Genomic DNA, 22,485 nt, shown 5'->3' with positions numbered 1-22,485 from the left:
CTCTCCCTTGGAGGAACTCTGGCTACTATCCACCTCTTGGAACATGTGCAGAACTACTGTTTAAAAAAATACAGTAACAGGAATCCAAAGATGGCAGGCTAGGTTCGCACTCAGTTAAAGAAAGTCTTTCCTCCAGGTGCACCTACATTGTTATTTAATTCTCTCTGACCACATCTGCCTGCTGTTTTCAGTCTGCATATTGCCAAGAGAAGATGAATTTTTATGTGGAAAAGGTAGAACGGGAATACTAAGCACCAATTTCCAACTCAGGACCCTAGGTTCATGTCTTGTCTCTGCCTCTGGCAAGTTATTCAGTCTCATGGAGTTGTAAAAGATCCAATAAGCTCGTGTGTAAAGTTTTTATTCAAATAAACCTGTCCAGGACAAATCACTACTAAACACATCTCTCCCTAGAAACCTTATCACAGTTGTCATTTTATGGGCTTTCCTGGGTTAATATTTGATTACTGTCTCTCTCTATAGAAAATGCAGTCCGTGCCCTACCCACATCCCTCCAACCATATCATTTTAGGGAGCTCAGCCAATATATGTATCTCTGGCCCTAAGAGCTTTTCTTGGAAACCTGAAAGGCTACTGTCCAGCAGGCTGAAGTTCTAAGGAATAAATATCCTCTGCCAGCAACACTCAACCAATGATCTGGATTTGGCACACAAATGCCCCCAACTCCCTAACCCCTTTGGGAAGGACAGTCCTGAGGTATGTATCTGGCATATATTCACAGTAACCTGTAGGTGTAAGCTCCAGTTGTTCAATGTGGTATCTGGCTTCATAGGACTCCTCCCTTGCCTGTGTCATGTCTGTACTCTCTGTTTCCTGTAACTCTCAAATAAGATAACATACTATTCATCCAAGCCTTGAATGCCTGAATGAGCTCCTTGAATAAAAAGGACAATAGTTCCTCCCTCTCTTAGAGGATTTTTCCTGGAAGCCCACCAGACTGCAACCTCTCTTCCTCCTCCTCCCCCTACCAAAGCCTCTCAGCTGTAATTTGAGTGTTCTCCACAATTAAAAAAAAAAGTCCCTAAAGATTTGCCTATCATTCAGAAAATTATCTGCCATACATAATTAGGTTAACTTGGCATCTGAAATGTTCACATGTTATTAATGAAAGCAAACATATGGAGCAGGTGTTCCTGATTTGCCGAGAAAGGGTGATAAGTCATGAGCTCCACACACAAATTCTCACCAGACCTCTCCCAGAAAAGAAAACAGTATATTGGAAAGACTTCAGAGTCCCAGAATCTCAGAAGAGTCCTCACTCAAGACATGTATAACTCTGTGGAAGCACAGAGTTAGCATTCACCCCAGTAGATAACCCTAAACTTGGGCAAATTCAGACACAACACATTTCAGAATCACTAACATTCATTGTGTCTCCTCTCTGCCTTTAGATCAACCCAAACCTGTAGCCTTGTGAAAAAAAGATTGCAGATAGGGACCTGAAATGAGAAGAACTTATTTCCATCCATAGGTTGGAAAGAAACATACCAGGTGGGAAATTGGAGCTCTTGAGTGGTTTCTTAAGAATGCCAGATTCATTAGGATCTCCAGCTAACTGCAACTTTGCAACATCACAAAGGTGCCCGCACATCACCACCCTTCCTGGAAGCTTGCTCTTCTTTTCCCTGGGTAATGTGCCACTGTGATGCATGCTTGCAAGTATAAGCACTCTGTGAACACTCAGATGTCTGGAAAAGTGCTTAAAACAAGCCTACCTAAAGCTAAGATATTGAAAATAGGCCAAAAGAGTAGGCTAGGTTACCATGGGTAAACTGTGTCCTCTCACTGGTTCCCCTGATTAATCCACTATGGCAACTGGGTCTCTTTTACAGTAAACCACCTGATGGGGAGCGCTCACTACAGAGCAGACTTTCTTTTAATTTCTCTTAAAGTTTTCTAATCAAAAAAGCTTCCCTAATTGTGTTCAGTCCATCATAACAGAAAATGGAAGGGGAACCCATGCTTTAAAGGGCAGTCTTTCAGTGATGCTTGACTAGAAGAGCCTAAAGGCTTGATGCTGGTCATGTGTCTGAACCAAAGCCTAGAGGCAGAAGCCCCAGCACTAGAGATGGGCCCAGGGTTCCTCTGGTCACAGACTGGCACCTAACTAAGCATCTCTTTGATTACTGAGGTAAAAGAATGTTATAACTGGGCAAACTGCTCAAGTCACCACATATTTCTGAGCGGTAACATCACATACCTATCTAGCATTAGATCTGAAACTGACCTCCACCAATCCAGGTTATCCATGCCACTACCCAAGGCTGGCTTGGTAAGGTTACATTAGTCATTTTCCCATCCTAAATATATTTAGAGACTTGAATCTTTCTAGAACCATTATGGTGTTATAGCAGGCATGTTGATAGTTCTAATTCCCTCAGTTCACTTGAGGTCACCTGAAGCTGTGGTTCCCCAAATGGCAACAGCCTCCTACCTGAAGCCTCTGCACCCCTTCACTGTGGGTGAAGACTTTCCCCAGCAGCACCAGAGCTTACTCCACCAAATGGGAGTGTAAACTGGATCTGCAGGTGGCAGGACACCAGGGACAACCCTCAAGTAATAGAGATGGAAGTAAGTGAATAAATGCCTCAATTTCCCTGGCCTCTGGTGGTCAACTCTAGGTGTATTCCATACAGTTTCTTACAGGGTCTGTGACAAGAGGGTTTCCTAAAACTCATTCATTTACATATTTTTATGGGCTTTTATCCCTTCCCTGTGTCACTTCTTCCAGTCCCTCACTTGTACTTCCTAGATTCACCTCCCAAATAAGATACCAGCACAAGTCCTTGAGTTACTCTGGTTCTGCAGGAATCCAAACTAAGATAAAGACAAAGGTAGTTTTAATCACTCCCTAGCTTAGTATGCTATATAACATAGTATTTTCATATATGTTTTTGGAAATATATATATTTAGAATTATATAGATTTATTTATATGTAAGTATGTACATAAAAGTTTTTAATGAATGAGATCAAATTATGTGATAAATAAAGATACACCATGCAGAGCTCCCTTAAAGAGAGAGCCTTTTGCCCCAGATGCAAGGGGTGCTATCAAGGTCATCCTCCAGCTGCAAGCCCACTCAGAGAATGCTCTTCTGCAAAGTGTGCCTAGCCTCTGAGTGAATCCGAACACCACATTGGGTCATTGGCATTTGGGATAGGAAAGATCATAAAAGGAAAAACTGAGTGAAAGCCACTTAAACTGTCCTCCCATCACTGGCCAAAGCAGTGACTCTAAAACATTAGCTTATTCCAGGAGTAGGTGAGAAGATAGATGTTTACCACCCTTAAAGATCTTAAGAATGCAGAGGGAATGGTCTCTATTATTATATTCATTTAATTCACTAATCAAGCCTCTGAAGAGAACGTCTGGATCCTGCAGAATCACTATACACTGCTCAGACTTGACTGGTAGTGATCACATTTGTACTTGGAAATAAACTCATGAAGAAATTTTTCTTTGTAAAGAAAGCAGTAAAACTATTAAAGAACAAAAAAGACTTGAATAAATGGATAACCACATCATATTCCTTCAAGGAAGATTTAATATTTCAAAGATAGCAATTCTTCCCATGTTTATCTATAATTTAATAGTCTCAATTAAATACCAAAAGATTTATTTTAGAATTTGAAGACATTATTCTAAAATTAATTTGGAAAAATAAATGAAAAAGAATAGTCCAAAATGTTTTAAAAAGAAAAATATTGGTGGGTAGAGGAGTGGCGGGATGATTTTATTATCAGTTCTTTAATTCACTATAACTAAAATAATTGAAATAGAGACACAACAATTTTAAAAAAGTATAAAAATAGACTTCAGAGTGGTACTTCCAAAATGTCACAGTAAGGATCTCCAAAAATTTTCTCCTCCATTAAAACAATGAAGACACTAAAAAAAAGGCACAAAAGTTTTTCAGGACTCTGGAAAAACCAGAGACTTGCAAAAATCTTAGGATCAATCATCAAGAAAAACAGCTGCATGTTTGTAAGGACAGTAAGCTTCGTGGTGCTTTCCTATTCCCATCCCCACTTCAGACCCACAATGGGCTTGAAAACCAGAAGACTCACAACCATGGTAGCTGCTAAAACCAGCAGGAGATAATATGGGTTTGGGGTTTGGAGAGCATCAGAAAGCCCCACCCCCAGCAAACTGTCACTACTTCATCTGTCAGCCCTTAGAAAAGCACTATTCACAGGATTTGTCATTATTTCACCTGGCTCACAAATCCCTCAGTGGGAAAAGTCCTACACCAGGGCATTTGTCAAAAACAGTAAGTGACAATTGTTGAACCTCACAGTTGTCTGAAGAAGTGATACTAGTTGGGAAATAAGAGGCTGGCCAAAAAATTTAAAAAGGAGATTTGAAAAAGAGCTATTCCTAGGAGTTTTAAAAAGGAGATCCCCATATTCCTACAGATCTAGCAGGCCATTTACATGTGAGTCTCTGGCATGCCCAAGAAAGGCCTGAAGGGCCCAATCTCTCTCATATGGCTTACTCTGAGGCCTTACACAAGCAGGAAGTGACAGCTGAGGTGGAGTTGTAAACTTCCAGAACATTGAAGGCATGTCCCAACTAAGAGAGAGAGAGCCCTTTGGCAAAGTGTAGAAGACTTATTAGTTTAAGACATTTAAGGAAAAGTTTGCCCAATCATTAGCTGACCTCTAAGCTAACCAAACAGAGATGTCAATGCTTGCATCCAACATGTAACACAGATTTTACAGAATTAGTTCAGGAAAGTCCCTAGACAACAAAAATGATAAACCCTGAAGAGAGGGAGAGTCTGATTCACAGAGTTGAAAAGTTATATTATTTTACAAGTAGAGTTTTCAGCAAAAAATTATGAGAGATGCAAAGTAACAGGAAGTATGACACACATACACAAACACAAGCAGTCAAACAAACTATTTTTAAGGGAATCCATATATTATAATTCCTCATTTAAATTCAGCTTTTATAAGTATTTTCAAAGAACTAAAAGAAGCTAGACCTCCTGAATTAAAAGAAAGTATGTGAATGATGATCACCAGAGAATATTAAAAAAGAAACATAAAATATTAAAAAGAACTGAATAGAAACTGAGGAGATGAAAAAATATAATTATTTTTTAAATCACTGAAAGGACTCAATAGCAAATTTTAGTTGAAAGAAGAATCAGTGAACTTGAAGATACATTAGTTAAAATTATTCAGTCTGAGAAACAGAAAGAAAAAAGAATAATGAAAAATGAACAGAGGTTCAGAAACCTGGGCAATAATATCAATATACAAAATATACAAAAATATACAATATACAAAAATAAACAGTTCTTAACCATATATATGAAAAAAAGCATGATGAGAAGTCACAGAGGAGAGGAGAGAGAGAAGCAGCAAGAATATTTGAAGAAATAATGACCAAAACTTCCCAAATTTGACAAATTATTTCTCTACATAGCTATGAAACTCAGTAAGCTCACAGAAGTCACTCAAAGAATTATACACCTAGACACATCGTACTCAAAATGTCAAAAAACAGAGTATGTAAATCAATCCAAGTAGATCTGGTATTTCAGTGTATAACAGAGGTGAAATTTCAGTTCACTGAAGAAGCCTGGGTTGTTCAGTTAACAAAGCTGGGCCACAGATTATTAGTTCTAAAAAAAAATTTTAAATGTATCCTGACTCATTCATTTTTCTAAAATAAACTCCTAATAGATAAAGATTTAAATACAAAAAATGAGACCATAAAAGCCTGAGAAAAGGTTATTGTCCAACATGGCAACACAGGAGCTCCTGAACTCCTCTCCCACAGGCCCACCAAATCTACAGCTGCACATGGAGTGATTCCCTCTGAATCCAGGCACTAGTTGAGTGACTCCTGCACACTGGGCAAATGAGAAAATACTGACATCGAAACAGGTAGGAAAGGCTGAGACACAGTCTTTCCATAAACTCCACTCCCTACACAGTAAGGTATAATTGGTAGGGACCCACAACTGCCAGCTTCTTCCTGAGGAGCAGAGATTTGGGCCAACATCTAGCAACCCAATTTAAAACTTCCACTTTTTAAGGTCCCCAAAACACCTTGCTCTGAAAGCCAATGGGGCTTGCATTTCTGAGACCACAAGACCACCAAATAAAGAAACACTTCTTAGGAGGCTCATGAGAAATAGCTGTGGTTATCTCTCAGGCCTCAGCACAGAAGTTGAAGGCAGAAACACCCATCTTCCACTCTTTCCCTGAAAATGGCTCATTAGCATACTTTAAAAGCTGCTACTTGAGTGTCAGGTTTCTAATTTAGCACATATACAGGGGCTGACTGGGATCCTCCCCAGAGACCAGGAAGGCCAGTGAATGCCATCTGTGCATTCTCTGCCTGGCCTGCTTCAGGTCACTGGTGTCTCCCTGGAAGGAGTTTGTGTGCACACCTGGCACCCCAGCTTTTGTGGCTGCTGTCCAGAGAACACATTCCTTGATCACATGCTTCTAGTGGCCAGCGGGGCTTGCCTTCACTAGTCCCACAGGACTGAGGCAAAAAATAAACAGTTCTTAACCAGCTGTTCCCTAGGGCTCAGAGCAGAGCAAGCTGACAGAAGTTGTCTTCCAGTCTTCCCCTGAAAGAAATATATGTGCATACTTTAGAAGCTTCTGGCTGAGAGTCTAACTTCTAATCAGCCTGAATCAGGTGCTAACAGAATCACCTCTTTGGGACACAGCAGGTCTTGGCATATCCCCAGTTTCTGGGGCCACTAGGAGCACAGAAGACAGACTGGATAATCACAAAGGTTTGAGAGACAACTGAGACCTTGGGTCAGGCTAAATGATAAGTTTCATCCCCTACACAGGATCTCTCCATCAAGGGTCGGTGGGAGAGGTGGCTGTTTCATTGAATGCACAGAAACCAATACAGAGTGTCAAGGAAATTGAAAACAGATGGATATGTTAAAAATAATAATAATAATAAGGTAAAACTTCAGAAACAGACCTTAGTGAAACAGATATAAGTGATTTTCCTGTTCCCAGTCTCACCATTTTTATTCAACATAATACTAAAAGTCCTAGCTAAAACAATTAGGCAAGAAAAAGGAACAAAAGGAATCCAAATCAGAAAAGGAAGAAGCAAAATTGTCTCTATTTGCAGATGACATGATATTACATAGAGGAAACCCTTCAGATGCCACCAAAAAAACTGTTAGAACTAATAAGTAAAGTTGTAGGATTCAAAATCAATACACAAAAGTCAGTTGCATTTCTATACACTATTAACAAACTATCAGAAAGAGAAATTAAGAAAATAATCCCATTTGCAATTGCACCAAAGTGAATGAAATAGTTATGAATAAATTTAAACATGTAGCTTAAAAATCTGTACACTGAAAACCATGAGAAATTAGTGAAAGAAATTGAAGAAGACATAAATAAATGGAAAGATATGCTGTGCTCATAAATTAGAAGAATTGTATTGTTAAAATGTCCATACTAACAAAAGCAATTACAGATTCAGTGCAATCCCTATCAAAATTCCAATGGCATTTTTCATGGAAATAAAAAAAACCCCAAAATTCATAAGGAACCACAAAAGACCCAAAATAGCCAAAGCAGCTTCAAGAAAGAAGAATAAAGCTAAAAAGTGTCACACAGCCTGACTTCAAGCTATACTACAAAACTATTGTAATCAAAACAGAATGATATTGACATAAAAACAGATACATAGATTAATGGAAGAGAATAGAGGGCCCAGAAATAAGCTCATGTATATATGATCAATTAATTTGTGACAAAGAAGCCATGAAAACACAATGGAGAAAAAATAGTCTCTTTAACAAGTGGCATTAAGAAAAATGGATTACCATATGAAAAAGATTAAACTGGACAATTACTTTACAGTATACACAAAAATCAATTCCAAATGGATTAGAGATTTGAACATAAGACCTGAAACCATAAAACTCCTAGAAAAAATTAGAAGGGAAAAGCTCCTTGTCTTGACAATGATTTTTTGGATTAAGCAACAAAAGAAAAAATAAAAAGTAGGACTCCATCAAATTAAAAATCTTCTGCACAGTAAAGAAAGTGATAAGCAAAATGAAAAGACAACATACAGAATTGGAGAAAATATTTGCAAATCACATATCTGATAAAGGGTTAATATGCAAACTATATAAAGAACTCATAAAATCCAATAGCAAAATAAAAATCCAATTAAGAAATGGACAGAGAAACTGAATAGCCATTTTTCCAAAGAAGACATACAAATGGCCAACATGTAAATGAAAAGGTGCTCAGCATCACTAAAAGTCATCAGGGAAGTGCAAATCTAAGCCACCTCACACCTGTTAGAATGCTTATCATCAAAAAGACAAGTGTTGGTAAGAGTGTGGAGAAAAGGGAACACTTGTTCTGCCACTATGGAGAACAGTGTGGAGGCAATCCCACTTCTGGGCATATATCCAAGGAAAATGAAAACAGGATATCCAAAAGATATCTACATTCCCATGTTTACTGCAGTATTATTCACAGTTGCCAATATATGCAAACAATCCAGGAGTCCTTCAACAGATAAAGGAATGGAATAATATTTAGCCAGAGAAAGAAGGAAATAGTGTCATTTGGGACAACATGGATGGACATTGAGGAGATTACACTAAGTAAAAAAAGCATACAGAGAAAGCAAATACTGCACAGTATCACTTATATACTTAATCTTTAAAAAGTCAAACTCATAGAAACAGAGTAGAAAAGTGGTTGCCAGAGGTTGGGGAGTAGGTGAAATAGAGAGAAGTTGGTAAAAGCATCCAGTCTTTCAGCTGTAAGATGAATAAGGTCTGAGGATATAATGTAAAACATGGTGACTATAGCAGAAACAGAGTATTATATAACTGAAATCTGCTAAGAGAGTAGAACTTAAATGTCCTCACCAAAAAAGAAAAAAAAAGATAAATATGTGAGGTGATGGACGTGTTAATTAACTTGAGAATCCATTCATGATGTATAAATATATCAAATCACCATGATGTACACTTTAAATATCTTACTATTTTATATGTCAATTATGCCTCAATAACGTTGAAAATGTTTTAAAGCACTGGGACAAAACAGAAGTGAATATATTTATTGCCTTAGAAAAAGATATCAGTTTTGTGACCTGAAAAATAAAAGTAATGAAGGAAAATACTGACCAACTTGATGTTAAGATTTTTCATTCCTGAGTAGAAGAAACCAAAATTAAACTGAAAAACAAAAGATAAATATAAAATATACGTAACCCCTGAAACACATAGAAGGTAATACACAATTGTGTTTACACATAGAAAAGGAAAGGAATTCACAGAAGAAAGAAAATAAAATAGGCAATTAACATAAAACAATCATTGTGAATATCACTCATATTTAAAGACATAAAATTAAAACAATACAATGTCATTTTCACATATCAGATTATGTCTTATCTTCTTTAAATCTATATCAGAGTAGACAAGGACATGGTAACTAATTATTGTAATTATTTCACAATGTATACATATATTAAATCATCACTTTGTATACCTTAAACTTACACAATGTTATTTGTCAATTATCTCAATAAACCTGGAAGATTACAATTTTTTAAAAGATGTGGTAACTAAGAATTGCACTAGATGGAATCTATTAACATTATTGCAGTTCATATCCTTTGCCTCATGATTCCTATACACAACTACTTTACCCTATAGAAATACTTTTACCAAGTGCAAAAAATATGTCCAATAAGATGTTTATTACATAATTTCTAGTGAATAATAGGAGAAACCTAAATGTCCATCAGCAGACTTTGATGAAATTATCTGTGATAGGTGATAATATTTAATACTATGTTAGCTATGTTTAAAACTATATAAACTTTGAACATGTTAATTACAGTGGTTGCATCAAAGACTACAAATATAAAAACATTTCTTTTACTACCTTATTAACTTAATGCCAGACTTCATCTCTGAAGAACACAATATACAAAATATTTCTGAGAAATACAGGGATTGAAAAGCAAGAATTAGAGAATACAGAGTTGGAAGAGCAATTGGAAATAAACTGTTTCTCTATTTTCATTTTTCATTAGGAAAATTGTGACCAGAAGGGAAAAGTAACTTGCCATACAGTGAAACAAGGTGTAAGACCTCAGGTCTTCTGATTATCAGTTTTCTCTTTTGTTCCCCAGAAAACCATCAGCCTTTTGAAGGAGGGTCCTTTTATCTCTCCTTTCCTTCTCCTCCTCCATAATCCACGCAGTGCAGTGCACACAGTAGAGCCTTAATGCCTAGGTCACAAAAAAAAGAAGAACAAATGGCTAATTTTTAATAACTGGTCTCCACCCAGTCAATCTGTTGGCTCAAGATATATGACTTCCCATTACATCGGGTCTGCTCTGGTCATTTTAATGATCAGATCCAATCAATTGCAAGGAATTCATCCCTTTCAACACATTTAGTAGAGTAAAATGGTTAAATGTCTTCAGGCCAAAGAGCTCCCCAAATCATAATGTAAATTTCATAAGGGGTCTTAGGAAGACCTTACATATAATTTGCTGAACCTTAAGGCCAACATTTGAATTATTTTCTATCAAGAACTGTCTGTTCAATGCTGAATGTAAAGCATTACCCTGGAATTTAGAAATTTTATCCTCAATCCTGCACCTTCATACTTCAACAAGACCCAAACTAGATATTTTGATCATCTTGATGGCATTTTTCTCTCTGCTTCTTCCAGAAACAAATCCTGAGACAAGGATTCAAGAGTAAGAAATTTATTTGGAAGGTGATCCCAGGAAACGTAAGTAGGAGAATAGAAGAGTGAGACAGAGCAAGAAGTAACTAATAACAGGTGAGTTATTGAGCTAATTACCACTGTGGGCAATTAGAGCATTATCCTTCTGGGGAACTTGGAGAGCCAGTGTAGACCACCCTCAGTTATCTCACTGAGGGAAAATGGGACAAGGGCAATTATATACCAACTCAAGCCAGCCTTCTACTGTGAGCTTTTTACTTGGGGGGAATTATTTCACTCATCACATCTTACAAAGTGCAAGAAGAGTAAACTCTGACCCCCAGAGAAATCCTTCAGGCAGCTGGAAGTCTGTACTATAATGTTAAGACTCAAGGGAATATGGGTGGACCACAGACAATATCTCCCTCCCACTTACATTTTGTCAGCAAGGGAACAGTTAAATTTTTTCTAATAGGAGGACTGAGTGAGAAATAATTTAAATTTTGGGATATGTATTTAAAGAACTTTAGCTCAAGTCCCCACCACATGCCTGTATTTGTTGCCCCAAAGGGCCCACCTACCCATTCATTGATTTTCCCAGATAGCTCAGTGCAAAGAGAGACTTAAAAACTGTTTCAGGTTAATCAGAAGTAAAATATTTTGCCATAATAAAATCACTGTGGATGGAAGTTGGAGCTACTCCATGAAAGAAAGTGTGTGCCCAAGCTCAGAGCTGCCAATATATGCTTTATTGGTGCTGAGGAGAGGTAATTGAAGCAGAGCAGTTCCTCAGTAATGGTTGGTAAATGGGCTTTAGCAGCTACAGCAGGAACCTAATTATCACTAGGGGACTCTCTCTAGGCATGCCCCATGAAAGGACCATCTGTGGCCATTTGTGATTTGCACCCAGCGCTGGGCAGACTCCACAAACAGGGTCATGGTGCCACTTCTGAGTTTCTCCACTCCTCTTGGACCTCCATCCCTCCCCTGCATTGCTCTCTCCATCATCACCACTCAGCCATGGGGCAGTCATGGACAATCTCATTTCTCAAGGTAGGCCCATGGTCACTGCATCTTATCTTGGTCTGGGAGAGCTGTCACAGGAACATGGGCCCTTGGAGGAAGGGGAGGAGTGCCTGGCAGTTCCAAGTTAAGAGCAAAGAGGAAATGAAAAAAATCATGAACCAAATCATTGGTTCATGACTTGCCTTATGATGTCAACTTTGGTTCAAGTGAAGGAGATGGAGGGAGAGGAAGGCTAACGGTGCTGTTATTGCTCTGAGAGGGTAGGTGGGCAATTTGGGCTTACAAGGCCACTAGGAGGGACAGTCCTTGGCTGATTGATTAGCCACCATCTCCCATTAAGTTGTTCTTCATTGAGAGGCTCCCTTTTGGATACTGGTCATGCACTTCATTGGAAAGAAAATCTTGGTGGGGAGGAGGAGACATGCATGTTCCCCACTGACTGCTCAGGCAGGGGCAAATCTGTGCTGCAAAGTTCCTGCACAGGTGGCATTCTTTCTGCTGTCTGTGCCCTGTGCACCTCATAAAAATAGGAGTCGGAGAAGGATGGGTGGGCAGTTCCTGGCATTTTATGGAAGAACACTTCCTTTCCCCACCAAGTGACATTTTCACAATATGCAAAAGTAATTAGGAGATGACTGTGGTGGGGGCGGTGGGGGCAGTGGGGATGGGGTGGGGTTGGGGTAACAAACAAGGAAACGTGAAACTCTGTTCTTTAAAAGAGAAAAAAAGCCACAAATCCTATGTGCCAGGGCACCAGCAACCCCTGCTTCTGGGGACAAAAAGCAGCTTTTGTCCAAGTCCTTGTAAAGGTAAATTACCATTCCTTTAAACAGAGCCTTTCTGTTTATAGAGTCCAGGAGTCTTACATGCCTAACTCCCCAAAATGTGCCACTGGCCACTCCACAACTCTCAACAGAGCCCCTTCATTTCCTGCCCTTCCAAGGTTCATGTTAGAGGCCTTCTATAAGTGAACCTTGGCCAGCCACACTCGCAAGTGTCCCTACTGTTCTCCTTTCTGACCAATGAGGCTTCAGTCAAAGTGAACTGTTTATGGTCCCTTGTAATTACCATGCATGTTCTTGCTGTTTTCTCTGATGTGTGGAGGTGGAGCTCTTTGAGACTCAGTTCATTTGCCTTCTCCCCACAAAGCCATTCCAGACCCTTACTTATGCTTTTATCATGCTTCTTTGTCCCTCTGGTGCACTGGTCAGCAGCCTCTGCTTGGCGTTATACCTATTAAGGCACATACAGGCCTCATCCATCAGGAGCTGGGGATCCCCAGTGCAGAGGTCATGCTGTTCAACCATGTGTATCACGTGTATTATGCATATATGTATACACATGCACACACACATATATACATAAGCACCAAATGAGTTCTTGTTGAATGAACAGGTATGTGAATAAACATTTGCCTGAGCTTTCTAGGACATAACATTCTTTATCTTCACTAAAAGTTGAAATTTAATCTTAAAGAATGAATGGCACTTGTTGAGCACCTACTATATTCCAGACACTATGGTATATAATTTATGAAGCTTTTCTCATCTGAAGACATAGCACTCTCTCATTCCGATACTTAATTACACTTGGTCAGTGTGAAGCACAGCCACAGTGTCGTTTGGCTGCACTAGCCTGCAGATAAGAATGAAGGTACCAGTTACATTAAAATTCATGCCACCAGCTAATGTGATGAACATGGACTTCCAGAAACATGAGGCCTTCTGATATCACCTCCAGGCATATCGAAGAGTCCCCCTAAAAACAGTCTCATGATCCCCAAACCTGGCACAGCTACATCAGCATTGGCTTGTCTTCCTGTCTGCCCACAGCTAGATGCTCATCAGTGCGTGTGCAAAGTACATTGCTCCCTAACAAAGTCACTAGACATGCTGGGACCTGTGCCACATGGGGAGAATTCTGCTTCTAACCTACGCCACTGTCCAGGATGTGTGGACACATGCAGAGCAGCTTTGAGGCCCAGTCATAAAGACTTTTGCCACACTTTCTCTGGCCTCTGGTCCTTACCCCTCTAGCCATGGTATGTGCACCTGGCCAGGAGCTGTCCTACTGTATGGGATGCAGCTCCTCACTTATCCTTGTCAGCCTGTTCCAACACCAATGACAATCTCCATCCAGCCTCCCAGTTATGAAACAAAATCCCCTATGCATTCAAAACATGCAGTGGTCACCATAGGTCGGGGGGAGGGGGCTTGAACCCTGACCCACATGCCAACTTACTCTGCCAAACAACCATCTTTAATACATCCTATTATATTTGCCAGGCTCGGGCTATGTGCTTTACATTCACTACCTCATGTTAACTCTTGCCTCAATTCCATAAAGGTATCCATTATTGCCTCCCATTTGCAGATTAGAAAACCAAGTATAAGAAGTTAAATAAAGTGCCCAAGCTCTCAAACTAGTGTCAGGGCTGGACTCTGAATCCAGACCCATCTTACTTCAAAGCTGTCCTTTTAATAATATGATATACTACTTCTTAATTCAGCCTTTTTCCTCTAATTACTCTGTGAGTTTCTCCCTAGAAGTTTAGATATTTCTATTTCTCTTATTCAGCCTTATTCCTGGGCTGAACAGAAACTTCCTGAAGTTAAAATCCTGATGTAATCCTGAATTACTACTGGAAATTACTTTCCCCAGAAGCCTGTTACTTCTCTCCAGAGCTTCCTATTTCCTTCCTTTAAGCAGGAAATATACATGAAATAAGACCTTAAATTAGCCCTCACTATTAGCACCTACATCCTGTAATATTTATCTTCGGAGATGTCATCTTGAATCCCCTTGGTAGCGTGGATATTACAGGCTATTAGAAACTGTTCTGAAAGCTGGCTGTCAGTCTGATTCATGTCAGGCCAATTACTTAAACTAAAATTAAAATTTGTCAAGGATAGTTTGATGATGAGTCTTGACAGCTAAAGAGAACCCTTAACGAGCCCCGCAGCATTTTTTGGCAGAAGCAACAGTAGTTTCATCTCACGGTGAAGGTCTGGTTATTAGTGAAAGTGCCAGAGATCAATGGGACACATTTCCCAGATTTGGACAGACTCCCTATAACTACTGCCACTGGAATCCACCCACTGGGAAGTGTTAGTTCTCTTCTATGGCATGTGGGGGTCTTCAGTAAAGACCAGAGTAGAAAATATGGACCCAATGGCCATGGATTTTAGTGTGGTTGGTGAAGCAAATCTGGTAGTTGCCTAGATATTTCCCTCATTTTAACAGAAACCTAGTTTTTTTTGGAGCAGCAATAGGATCTGCATAACACAGTCTTTTGCCCAAGCTCCTTTTAGAAAGCCACTCATGTGACAATTACGGTTAATGAGACCTAAAAGGAAGTCTGCTTCAAAGTTTCTGGGAAAACTTTCTTTTCTAATAAAAGGAAATGAATATGGTTATCATTTTCTTTACTTTCTTTTCCATTCCTGCTTGAAGTAGGCTTGGAATTTATGGAAATACATCTGTTACCTCACAAATATGAGGTGATAAGCTCAAGGATGGAATCCAGCCTGCTAAGAATGGAAGAACCAAACGGTATGAGCCCAGATCCTTCAAGGCACCTGAATTGTTGCACAATCCCTGGGCTGGTCACCTCCAAATTAAGTTGCTATAGTTAGGTATTTCTGTAGCTTGCTACTGAAAGCATTCTCAGTAGGCACAGTTAGAGAGAGAAGCAGAGAAGGATACATAATTATGCCAGCTCAGCAGGGAAATTGAAACACTGTGGTCAGTAGTCCTATCTAAAAACCACTGAAGGCTGTAGCTCACTATGGAAAGCAGATAAGATCAGTGTAGACTATGACAACCCTCTTCGCATGTACCTCTTATAGCAATATCCACTCATTTAGTTATTCTCATAGAGTATCTGCTGTGCTTATGTGTTAGATATTAGCTATGTGATACTATAAACATATATTATTTCATAGCTGTTTTAAAACATGAATATCTGTAGATTCAACATTTCCAAAGTATGCATTGTCCTGCTCTAATCACCTGAGCCGTGTGTGCCCTCTCCATCTAAATCCCTGAGAAGATTCTTCTCTGCTGCATGGAAACTAACCGTGTGTGTGCTCATCATTGTATTGAGTACAAGAGTAGAGCATTCCAGAAGAGGAGAGCATCCTGATAGTGCCTATCAAAGTCACTGTGTACTAAAGCAATAAGGGCCACTGGCATATTGCTTAGCTTCATCTTAACTTTCCTGGCTGACTTTTATATAACAAATGTGTTTCTAAAAATTTATGTTAAATTGATTCATGTTTTATATATGCTTTGAGGGTTTACTCTTTTTGCTACTGAAATCAGTCCCAAGTCTAAGCTTTTCTGAAAAGTGAATAATCTTTCCCTTACTGATCTGATTTTTGAAACCAGATAATTGGGTATGAAATTTTTATGCAAAGAATATCTGAAATGGTGTCAATAAAGTATTATGCAAAGTTCACCTATGAGGAATTCTGTATCTGTGTGACCATTAGACATGTGTGCCTAATAACCTTCAGCCTTCTTCATCTCAGCTGATGAGAATTCAGCCTTCTAGATATTCAGGCAAAAAAAAAGGTGGCATCTTTCTTGACACATGCAATCCTCTAAGCAATACTGTTGTATTTACTTCCAAAATAAAATACATCTGGAATCTGATCCCTTCTCAATACCTCCTCTGCCACCACCCTCGTCATCTCTAATGTAATTACTACAACAGACTCATCCCAGATCTCTCTTCTCCCATCCTCACCTTCACACAGTCTATTTTCCACACAGTGATCTAAGTGATACTTTCAGGATACAAGTCAACCAGGTAACTCCTGTGCCCAGAGCTTTTCACTCCCATCTCACTCAGAGTAAACATCAAAGTTCTCCCAATGGCCAAGGCCCTATATGATCAGGCCATGTCATTCCTTGCCTGCTGTTCTACCACGCTCAGTGGGCTCCATCAGCACTGGCCCCCCAGCTGCTCCTCACACATGCCCCACCTCCTTACAGTCTGTGTACTGAATGTTTTCTCCATCTGGAGTGCTCTTCTCTCAAATGTCTTTGGGGCTGAACTCTTCTCCTCCTTCACCTCTTTGCTCGCATGTCATCTTCTGGGCCTTGGGATGGGTGGGGACAGGGTGTGGAGGGGGAGGTTGGTTGGGAGGGGTTCAAGTAGTCTCCAGTCCCCTCTTTTGAACCAAAATAGCTTCATTTTGTGTGCTTTATATATTGGAGTTCCACATAAGATTTCATGTGAACAAAGGATTCCCCTGCCTTAGCAGAGAGCTTTTAAAACCACCAGACTGGAGAGGATAAAAGCAATGGTTAGGAGATTTGTTGGACATAATTGCTGTAATTTGGGTGAGCACTGATAGGGGAGGGACTAGGATGGTAGTGATGTGGAATGAAACTGATGGACATGAGAAAGGTTTCTGAGGGAAAATTCACCAAACCTGTTCACTGATTGGCTGCAGAGCATGCGAAGGAGTCAAGGATGCTCCCAGGTTTCTGAACCAAGTGCTAGATATGCAGTGATCATTTACAGAGAAAGGTTGAGATGTCTTAGATGGGAAGGTCAGTTTTATTGAGTTTGAGGTGTTTGGGACATTCATAATGAAACTACCAAAAGCTGGGGGTAAGGTTATGTAGGACTGGAGATGCAGGAGTCATTATTATAAGTAATAATAGTTGCCATTTGTTGAGGTCTGGGTGTTTCCCAGGCATTCATCTCATAGGGTCATTATAAGGACTCTATAAACAGAGAATATTTGTTCAAGTTGTGTCTCTGTTCCTCCCATTCATTTGAGTTAGTGAAAAGTAGAATGTTTATGAGGAAAGAGAGGTGCCTTGCAGGATCAGTGGGCTAGGCAGCTGTAGGCCTCTTGGAAGAACTGGAACCCACAGTTGAACACCCTCAAGACTATTCTCCCACATCTTGTCTATCCTCCTCTCTAAAGGTCAGCTTCACAGCAGCAGAACAGCTTACCCTGGGCTTAGTTCCTGCAGTGGAATGTGTCCACCAACAACTCCCCAGCTTGATGTATGCCAGCACTCTTTCTCAATGCCAAGTGAAAATTGCCAGGGAAGTGATTTGATTGGCCCATGTTGGGGAGGTGCATATCTCTGAACCAATTACCTGTAGCCAGGGGCAGGGACACAGAGAGAAACCATGTGTTTGGAAGGAAGACCAAGTAACATTTCCCAGAAAAGAGGTGGAGACTGGTTAGTTCCCAGAAAAGATAAACAGCTGGACAGACAAACCAAAAGGCATCTCCTATAGGAAGCTGTCATTATCCCACTTTACAGATGAGCAACTGTAGAAGGTACACAAGTGAATGAAATGCCCCAGGGAGAATCATAAACAAGAGTAGAAAGAAATCAAGGAGACTTCTGTTCAGGTCCCATTTTCATGGGGTAATTGGAAGAAGAGAAAATGGAGAAGGAACCTATAATAAATCCTATGTTGATAAACTTGTATCCGATCAGCCTATCCAGGAGGATGTCTACACAGGTCCAGTTCATGGTGGGGGCTGCCTGGGTCTCTCTGCCCAGTGGGGCTCCCTGGCCACTGGGCTATATGCTGCCCTCACAGGCAAAGCCAGAAACACCAGGGTTAACCAATGACAGATGAAGGTAAATACTTTGGCTTCCTCAGCTTTCTGGGGAACAATTCTGGGGTATGTTCTACAAAGTTATCAAAGTCCCCAGTGGGATGGGTTCCAGTTGCCCACAATGGTACCTTGATCATAACGCAACTTTCTGTCTTTTCTTCCTTGTCTCACTCTCCCATTGTATATCCTTGGAAACTACATGCACCCAGATCATTGTTTCTGGGTCGGCCACTGAGGAAACTCAAGCTAAGACAGAGAACAGGAGGGAGTTTCAAGGACTGTGCATACACAGGAACCAGAGAAAAGCTCACAGGAGATGCCAGAGACTGAGGCCAGAGGCCAAGACCTTCTGCCTCCAGAGGATGCCTACATCTCAGACTTGGCCCCATAGCAGATCAACACCTTGGCATCCACTATCTACAGCCATCAATCTCCTACCTTGACATGAAGGGAGCCTTTTAATTATTCTCCTGATTAGTCAATAGATCAAATGTACAAATGAGCAGCCCACTCCTTCCTTATTATTACTGCTGCTGCTTCACTCCTGCTTGTAATCTCTGGACCACATCCTTTGTTTTGTTTTGTTTTGAAAAAAAAAAAAAAGACAGAAGAAACAACCTGATTTTTCTGTTGTAAAGAAATAAAGCACTCCATTAAGCTATTTTTATTTCCTGGCTGACAGTCCTTTCATAATCTCCAGTGGTTAAGAAATTAATTGGGATCTTGAAAATACAATTTTCCATAGTTGATTATTATAAACCATAGGGTTGCCTTGCAGAGAGTGGACCATTTCCAATCTCAGGCTAGGAAAATTCAATGCATTTTTTGCATTCTCCCTAAGACATTATTTGCCAACTATCTTTGAAATGCTTCCCTGGCAGCTGTCCAAAACAAGCCCTGTCCTTGCTAACAGGATACATGGGGGAGTTCTAGCCACACCATTTAGAGAGCTTTATATGCACAGTCCCCCCTAACACAAACACTACTTAAAGGATTGGAGAGCAGGTACTTGGGCTAATAATGATTCCCTGATATCACAGATGAATAATTACCAGCTCTTCTCTGAAGAAGGAGGGATAGGAGAAGATGGTAAAGGGCAGAAGTACCTGGAAGAAGAAAGAGAGAAAACATTCCTGTTCCTCTTCCATTCAAAGTGTATTAAGTCAGAAATTATCTCTCCCTCCATCTCCCTTTCCCCCAACCCTGTCTCTCCCTCTTTCTCCCATTATCTCTCTTTCTCTGATAAGGTTTCCAGCTTCTCTCCAATGCAATAAATTGACTGAGCCCACCAAACTTGAAGAAAAGCCTGTATTAAGTCCTGCCAAATATTGTTGGGAGTCAAGATTCACACATATTAAGTGTATGTGTGAATAAGGGTACCACATAACAGAATCATAATGTAACTCCAGAGGGTAAATCCAGGGGCAAAATACCTTTGAAACCGAAATCAGTCAAAGGGAGAAATAAAGTGGGAGAAGCAGTCCACTTCTGCTTTCCCATGTCTCTCTCAACCGGGCTGCAAAAGAGGCCTCCACCCAACCTCTCTGGTTCAGATAAGCCCTCACTCCCCCTTGTAATCACCTATTGATATGGAGATGAACGACTTCTCTCCATCACTTGGAAACACCTATTGTGTGGAGATACACTAAAGCCAGGCAAGAGATTCTGGAAATATTGCAATTTTACCCACACATAATCAACTACAAAATGAACAATATGAGTAGGAAGTATTTCAGAAAAAGGAGATAAAGAAGAGGATGATAAAAATGTTTGGAGACACCGAGTTATGGGAGCACACTGAGCACTCCTCCAACCCCATGCAGGTGGCAACAGCTTTCTCACAGCCTCACCTGTTTGGTCCATTTTTGGGTAATGCTCTTATCTAGAAAGTTTCTGCTTATGTTAAGCTGAACACTGGATCCCAGAAGCTCTAGTTCTCTTTCCTTCTGCAGCCTCAGAAATACTGTTTATTTCTTCTTCCCTATATAAATGGAGGTAGTTCCCATGAACTTATAAATCTTTTTTGTGTGAGTTGTAATTCCCTGCACAATAAAGAAAGATTTGTTTTCATGAGCTAATTATACTTACTCTACACCCAATATATTAAAGGCAATGTCAAATGAGAGAAGCAAGGCATTATTTAGGATTTAAACTTGACAAAACCAAGCCCAATTCAAAAGAATTGAAAGCAAAGATTCAAATACATATTTGTATATCAATGTTCATAGACACACTATTCACAATAGCCAAAATATGGAAACAAACTAAATATCCATTGATGGATGAATAAATAAACAAATGTGGATTATACATACAATGGAATATATATTTTTTAATTTTTTATTAAGGTATGATTGATATACACTCTTACGAAGGTTTAACATGAAAAAACAATGTGGTCACTACATTTACCCGTATTATCAAGTCCCTAGCCATAACCCAATGCAGTCACTGTCCATCAGTGCAGCAAGTTGTCAGAGATCCACTATGTCCCTTCTCTGTGATACACTGTTCTCCCCATGATCCCCCACACCATGTGTACTAAACATAATACCCCTCAGTCCCCTTCCCCCTCCTTCCTCACCCTCCCTCCCACACCCCTTCCCTTTGGTAACCACTAGTTCATTCTTGGAGTCTCTGATTCTGCTGCCATCTTGTTCCTTCAGTTTTGCTTCATTGTTATACTCCACAAATGAGTGAAATCACTTGGCATTTGTCTTTCTCCACCTGGCTTATTTCACTGAGCATAATGTCCTCCAGCTCCATCCATGTTGTTGCAAATTGTAGGATTTGTTTCATTCTTATGGCCGAATAGTATTCCATTATATATATGTACCATGGCTTCTTTATCCATTCATCTACAGATGGACACTTAGGTTGCTTCCATATCTTGGCTATTGTAAAAAGTGCTATGATGAACATAGGGGTGCATATGTCTTTTTGAATCTGAGAAGTTGTATTCTTTGGGTATATTCCAAGGAGTGGGATTCCTGGGTCAAATGGTATTTGTATTTTTAGTTTTTTAAGGAACCTCCATATTGCTTTCCACAATGGTTGAACTAGTTTACATTCCCACCAGCAGTGTAGGAGGGTTCCCCTTTCTCTGCATCCTCGCCAACATTTGTTGTTCTAAGTCTTTTCGATGTTGGCCATCCTTACTGGTGTGAGGTGATATCTCATTGTGGTTTTAATTTGCATTTCCCTGATGATTAGTGATGTGGAGCATCTTTTCATGTGTCTGTTGGCCATCCGAATTTCCTCTTTGGAGAACCTTCTCTTCATATCCTCTGCCCATTTGTTAATCGGGTTATTTGCTCTTTGGGTGCTGAGGTGTGTAAGTTCTTTATATATTTTGGATGTCAACCCCTTGTCAGATATGTAATTTACAAATATATTCTCCCATCTGTAGGATGCCTTTTTGTATTGTTGATGATGTCCTTTGCCATACAGAAACTTTTTAGTTTGATGTAGTCCCATGAGTTCATTTTTGCTTTTGTTTCCCTTTCTTGAGGAGATGCGTTCAGGAAGAAGTTGCTCATGCTTATATTCAGGAGATGTTTGCCTATGTTGTCTTCTAAGAGTTTTATGGTTTCATGACTTACATTCAAGTCTTTAATCCATTTCGAGTTTACTTTTGTGTATGGGGTTAAACAATAATCCAGTTTCATTCTCCTGCATGTAGCTGACCAGTTTTGCCAACACCAGCTGTTGAAGAGGCTGTCATTTCCCCATTGAATGTCCATGGCTCCTTTATAATATAGTGGTATCAACCATAATTAACCATATATGGTTGGGTTTATATCAGGGCTCTCTAGTCTGTTCCATTGGTCTATGGGTCTGTTCTTGTGCTAGTACTAAATTGTCTTGATTACTGTGGCTTTGTAGTAGAGCTTGAAGTTGGGGAGCCATAATTCCCCCTGCTTTATTCTTCCTTCTCATGATTGCTTTGGCTATTTTAGGTCTTTTGTGGTTCCATATGAATTTTAGAAAAATTTGCTCTAGTTCGTTGAAGAATGCTGTTGGTATTTTCATAGGAATTGCATTGAATCTATAGATTTCTTTAGGCAGGATGGCCATTTTGACAATATTAATTATTCCTATCCATGACCACAGGATGT

At 39.8% G+C, this 22,485-nt stretch overlaps 1 long non-coding RNA gene across 1 annotated transcript; it reads left to right on the top strand.

The window, feature by feature from the left end:
• Positions 1–1,311: 1,311 nt before the first annotated feature.
• On the top strand, positions 1,312–19,022 carry LOC118968674 (uncharacterized). Its single transcript, XR_012127636.1, has 5 exons — positions 1,312–1,512; positions 2,403–2,592; positions 10,746–10,859; positions 11,604–11,795; positions 18,577–19,022. It is a non-coding gene; the product is annotated as an uncharacterized lncRNA (long non-coding RNA).
• The last annotated feature ends 3,463 nt before the right edge of the window (positions 19,023–22,485 follow it).

Source organism: Manis javanica, unplaced genomic scaffold (genome assembly GCF_040802235.1).
Source record: "Manis javanica isolate MJ-LG unplaced genomic scaffold, MJ_LKY HiC_scaffold_23, whole genome shotgun sequence".
Lineage (NCBI taxonomy): Eukaryota > Metazoa > Chordata > Mammalia > Pholidota > Manidae > Manis > Manis javanica.
The sequence above is the reverse complement of the archived record's forward strand: the minus strand, read 5'-3'. Positions and strand labels throughout refer to the sequence as shown.